The sequence below is a fragment of the Echinops telfairi genome, unplaced genomic scaffold (genome assembly GCF_000313985.2).
Source record: "Echinops telfairi isolate 266 unplaced genomic scaffold, ASM31398v2 ScPeMD7_7469;HRSCAF=8507_0, whole genome shotgun sequence".
Lineage (NCBI taxonomy): Eukaryota > Metazoa > Chordata > Mammalia > Afrosoricida > Tenrecidae > Echinops > Echinops telfairi.
In genome coordinates, this window is record NW_022111372.1 from 90,991,755 (window position 1) to 90,998,176 (window position 6,422).

Below are 6,422 nucleotides of genomic sequence, written 5' to 3' on the forward strand. Positions count from 1 at the left end.
GACTTGTATTCCCACTTTGTTCTAAGCTTTACCAGTAGATTCCGCTATAAAATTAAAGAAGGAAATTAAATGGGAAGTAATTTAATTTGAGTTGAAATGTTATTTCCTTATATTAAATTTATTTTGATTTATACCATTAGGCTCTCATGCCAGAGAATCTGTAGGTGGAAAATTCTTTTTGCTGCTTATTGATTATTGGCTTTTTCTAGAAAAAGATACAGTTCTAAGGCTGACGGGAGAGTTGCCGCTTTTAAAAAAGAGACTGACATAGCCAACGGAATAAAATCTACTGCCTGATCTGTTCTTGGTTTTATTAAGCCTGCTTTCAAGCACAAAAGGGTGGTGAGCTATAGAAAGCATATAAAGAGTTTTAATATTTTTTATTTTTCATCGTTTTCTGACAAATTGAATTTTTGTGGTAACCCTATGTTGAGCACATCTACCAGTACCATGTTTCCTACAGTGTGTGCTTGATTCGTATATCTGGGTCACATCTTGGTACTGCTCACATTTCAAACATTTTGATAATGTTACACACCGTATAGTATAAACACAACTTATGCATTCTCCCGGAAACCAAAAACTCTGATTTTTTTTATTGCAATTAATCACTTTCTTAGTGGTACTCTGGACTCAAACTGGTAATGTCTTTGTGGCATGCCTGTATGTTTTATCTTTTTTAATTTTACCAATTTAGCCATAATTCCTGTTAAGGTAATTGTAATCACCTTCAAATGAACAAAGCATATTATGCTTTGGGAATTAAATCTTCCTATTTTATAATTGTAATTAATTAAACTTCAGCCTAATTACCCCACATAGATAAGTTTTTATTTTTCTCCCTTGACTCCAACAATTTTTAAAAAATTCAAATCATGATTATTGAAATCATTGTAGTTCATCTTTTATCTAAGACCAAAATAAGCTTGAAACTAGTTTATATTTATTACTATATTAAAACAGCTATGAAGTATATTTGTGTTTGGTTCCAAGTGTTTTTTTAGTAACATGAAAAATCCTATGTAGTTAAAACTACACTTATAAAAATCTCTGACATCACCAATAAAATACTGCATCATATTTATGTATGCATTGAAGACAGTTACACTGTGTTTCAAACGGTCCCACAGTGCAATTTTATTTTTCTCTTGTATAGGAATAGCATTTTGTTTCTTCAGTTAAGAACCAGTTGGAGTAGCTACTTGCCTTTAAGGCTCATTTCATATCAAAATATACCCAACTCAGTTCTTCAGAATACATAGCTACTATATCGAAGATAGTATAGTCCTTTAAAAAAAACATGGAGTTACCTTCAAACACTAGAGAGACTCAGGATCATTAGATAATTACCCATTGGTTGCCACTTGGTGATGGAAACTCACTGTTGGACCACGGACTGATATGCTACTTCTCACTTCAGGTCCTATCAGCACTCAGTGGAGTGGCTTCCCTCATATTAGGACATTACTGAGGATTTGAAGTTACTTTTTCATATTGGTATAAATGGTGTGGGGCCATATCTTACCTCCTCTGGCTTCCCTATTGCCGTGAGTCAGGGCTCAGACATGCCTCTACACTCCATCCTTTACTTATTCTGACACCAGCCTGTGCTGGGTTTGACAGTTCATTGAAATGGCCACATGGAACTCAATGTGCACAACCCGGGAGGTTTATTAGGGAAGTCATAGTCTCAGAAGCTCACAGGGCCAGTTCTACCCTGTCCTATACGGTTTCTAAGTCTGCATCCACTCATTGGCAGTGAGTTTGTTTTTAATTAGGGAAGTTAATAGGTTACCACACTTCACCAGCATTCATCAATGAAGAGAGTCATTAAGTCTAAAGCTACACTTCCTTAGCCAGCAGCCAAGTCTTTATCCAGTGCTCAGCTTCTAAGCCATGTAAGCCCTTGGGCTGTCCTCCATGGATCAGGAAGTGGCCTGTTGATCTCGCTCACAGTCCCATAGCCTCATGCTGCTCCACTTGCTCCATCCCTTAGCCCAGTGGTTCTCAACCTTCCTAATGCCACTACCCTTACATACAGTTCTTCATACCCGCCCCCAAAACCATAAAATTATTTTCATTGCTACTTCATAACGGTAATTTTGCTAATGTGAATCGGGCGACCCCTGTGAAAGAGTCGTTTGACCCCCAAAGTTGTGCCCACTGGTTGGGAACCGCTGCCTTAGATTGTCCCACAGTCTGGAACTTTTGGTCTCAGCTTCCAGCGCTTCAGACAAAACTGGGAAGTGCTCTTATGATAGCTCTTCAAGCAAGGGTTTTGATGGATGTGTGGTTTTGTTTTTTAGCCAATATCACCTCAAGGAAAATGAAGGATGATGTCTTAATTCACATCCTCGAATAGTCTAATAAAATGCTCCAAAGGAAGCAAAGGGTGTGACTTGGGTCATACCCTTTACTAAGGTCAGCACTTATACACACACACACACACACACACACACACACACACACCTTTATCTTGGCCAGTACTATGGCAGAGAACTCACTCCAAAATGGAATTAGAGCCACAGGCACAGATTCCAAAATTATATATAATACATCATACAAATAATTATGGCTAGAAGGGTCATTAATTGACTACCTTTTGCATAATTCACGGTCATCCAGTTGATGTTGACTCAGCAACCCTACAAGGACAGGGTAAAGTCACCCTTTGAGTTTTTGAAACTAACTGTATATGCAAGCAGAAAGCCTTATCTTTCTCCTGCAGATCTGCTGGTTGGTTTGTTGCATTTTATTTTATTATTACTTTTTAATCATTTTATTGGGGGCTCGTACAACTCCTATCACCATCCATCCATCCATTGTGTAAAGCACATTTGTACATTTGTTGCCATAATTTTCAAAAGATTTGCTTTCCACTTGAGCCCTTGGTATCAGCTCCTCATTTTTTCCCCTTCCTCTCCACTCCGCCCTCCCTCATGAACCCTTGATAATTTATAAATTATTTTTCAATGCTGATCGCAGCCTAGTATGTCACCACTATGTCAACAGGGCTGGGGCATATTTCAGAGTTTTGTTAGCTTGGGTCCACAAGGAACCCTGGTGGTGGCATACTGGTTATATGTTGGGCTGCATTCTTTAGGGTCAGCAGTTTGAAACCACCAGCCACTCTAAGTGAGAAAGATGGAGCTTTCTACTTGAAACAATTACAGTCTAGGAAACAAAGGGGACAATTCTATGCTGCCCCATAGGATCAATATGAGTCAGCATTGTTTCGATGGCAGTGAGTTTGGTTTGGTTATATCTTGAATTCACAACCAACACTCATGGAAACAGCAGAGATCCAAAGATAAGTTGCATTAGGTAAAACTGCACAGTACCTCTTTATAGAGTATTGAAAAGCAACGATGTTACTTTGAGGCCTAAGGTGCATCTGGCCCAATCCATGATAGTTTCAATTACCCCGTATGCACTTGAGAGTTGGCCATTGAATAAAGAAGACTGAAGAAGGATCTATGCATTTGTATTGTGCTGGAGAAGAATATTGAAAGAACCAGGGACTGCTCAAAGACAAACTGATCTATCTTGGAAGAAGTAAGGCCAGAGTTTTCCTTAGAAGCGAGGATAATAAGACTTAGTCTTACATACTTTTGACATGTCAAGAGAGACCAGTCCCTGGAGAAGGACATCATGCTTGGTAAAGTGTCAAGGCAGCAAAAATGAAGATTAACACATGGCTGCAACAGTGGGAGCAAACATTGGATAGTGAGGATGGCCCATGTTGGTACAGTTTCGTTCGTGGATTGGAACTGACGCAATGGCATCTAACAACTACATGTTTACCAAGGGCTATTTTCAAGAGTTAAGTAACTAGGTTTGTGGAAAAAGGCATTCTTTTCTCCAGATATGTGGGTAATGAAAAGACACGTACTCTTGTATATCTTAAAATACTGACTCTTCTCCGAAGCTGGCCATGCAATCAGATAATTTTTAAAACGTATGCATAAATAGGATGTGTGGTAGAATTTTTAAGTACTGCACATTTGACATTGCGCAAGTACTTAAGTACTTTTTAAACTGTATAGGCTTTACTCAATTTACGTATGCTCCGAAGCTAATTAAGGACCATCCCCTCCCAAGGGAAACAAAAGAAAAACACTACCTTGGAATTCACTCTTTCTCATAGTGCCCTTATAGGGCATTCCTGAGAATGAAAAAATATTTCTCAAAATCATTTTATTGGGAGTTAATACAGATAGATCATTCCATAGTTCAGTTATATCAAGCAGTATTGTAACCATCAGTTTCAAAGCATTCTTTTCCTTCAGTATGTAAATCTTTGTAGGAACAGAGAACCTCAGCTTTCTCCCATGAAGCCACTAGTGGGTTTGGTAGCTGGTACATAAATTTGAATAACACTTGTACTAACTGCATTTCCTTGGATGTATATAGAGATTGTCTATTACAGACAGTACAAAGTTCCTACTCTAGGTAATGACCTTGGAATTATTGATTTATTTTGATGATGATGATAAATGCAACATGGGTCTGGAATTTGTTATTCCAGCATAGTAAATCATCAAGTCTAATTCAAAATGTCCAATATCAGTCCATTTACTTTGGATGTGTCATCAAGAGAGGTCATTACTTGGACGAGGACATCATGCTTGGTAAAGTGGAGGGTCTGCCAAAAAAAGAGGGAAAACAAGGGTTGGATTGAAGCAACTGCTGTCAAATGGGCTTTAACATAACCTTAATTTTGAAGATGGTTCAGGAGCAGTGTTTTGTCCTGCAGTGCAAAGGGTAGCTAAAAGTTTGAATTGACGATACAACACCATCAATAATCTACCACGGGTAGCATTGTTGGCTTAGCATTGGGCTGGGACTACTAACGTTGACTTTCACATTTCAAACCCACCAACCACCCCTAGAGAAAAAGTAAGCTGCCTGTACCCACCGCGATTCAGTCTCAGAAACTCTAAGGAGCACTTCTGTGTTGTCCTAGATGGTCAGTCTTAATTGACTAGATGGCAGGGGGTTGATTTGGTTTGGATGAGAAGAACTTAGTTTTGAAGTATCTCTCCTTGGTTACAGTACATTACTATTACTTGAATTTTTCGAAATATATTGTTTTATTTTGATATCTAAAGGCTTACTTAACAATTAGATGCTGTTTAAAATGAATGATTAAACACAATTTTTGATTTCTGGAGATGAGCAGAATGCATACTCAAATGTTAATCAGTGGGTTAGATTTTTACTGTTATTATAAGTAGGTATTATTAATATGTCTCAACCAATATGTATCTCAGAATGGTAACCATAAAGATTGAAAACTGAAATCTGGCATGGTGTAGGTCTGATGTTTGCATCATAGATGAAAATATTTCTCCCGTCTTGTGTACAAAGTACTTACTCTAGTTCATGGAGAACATTATCTGCTGCTAGAGCACAATGTCCTGTGTATGCAAATAAATTAAAATGATTACACACTCAAATGAAGACTAATTAAATACAGAGTTGTTCTTCAGTTTAAAAGCACGAATACCTTCTTGAGCACATTAGGTTCTAAAAATCATATGCTACTTTTTTGTGTGATACTAACTAATTAGGCTTACCATGCATATGTAAATTTAACTTGTTTCTGAAACTCCGGCTAAATCTGCTGATAGCTTGCAGGGGGATTATTTATACTTTAGGTGTTTTAAATAGATTTTCAACACTTGTGACACATTGCAACAGCAGACAAGAAGGTAAATGTACTCTGAAACATTTAAGATGCCTGTAAATTTTATGTGTAGATTTACTTGGCTTATTCTGTTTCTTTTAAAGAATAGAAAGAAAAGTACAGCTTTCATTTTTTTTCACAGTTAAACGTAGTTCAGAAGAGCATCTGTGTTAAAATTTATTTTCTGTTTTCTGTTTCATTTTCTTTGATAATATTGAAGGAATTACGGTCTTTAAATCAATGTACCCTGTAACCTCTATAATTTTAATTTTCAAAACGGAAACACCTTTGTTTTATTTTTTGTTCATGTGTTATAGAAGATTAGTACATTCTTACAGCAGTAAAAAGGAATGGACTAATTGTTTTGGAAATCAGAAACATGCCAAGTAAAAAGTCACCTGCAAAAGCCCACACATCATATGATTCCATTTATATGCAATTTCTAGAAGTGACAAATCTATAGAAACAGCAGATGAGTGGTTGCCTGGATGTGGGAGTTGTGGATTAAATGCTAATGAGCAAGATGGAACCTTTTTAGGCAATGGAAATATTCTAAAACTAAATTGTCATAATGGTTGCAGAGTTATTTATATTTACTAAAATGATCAAACTTTGCTCTTAAAATGGATGAAATTTATGATGTGGAAACTTAAATTTTAAAAATAATTAGGAGGTAGAACAACTGCTAAACATCTATATTAGTGAACAATGTAGAGCTTTTCCTTTTCTGTTG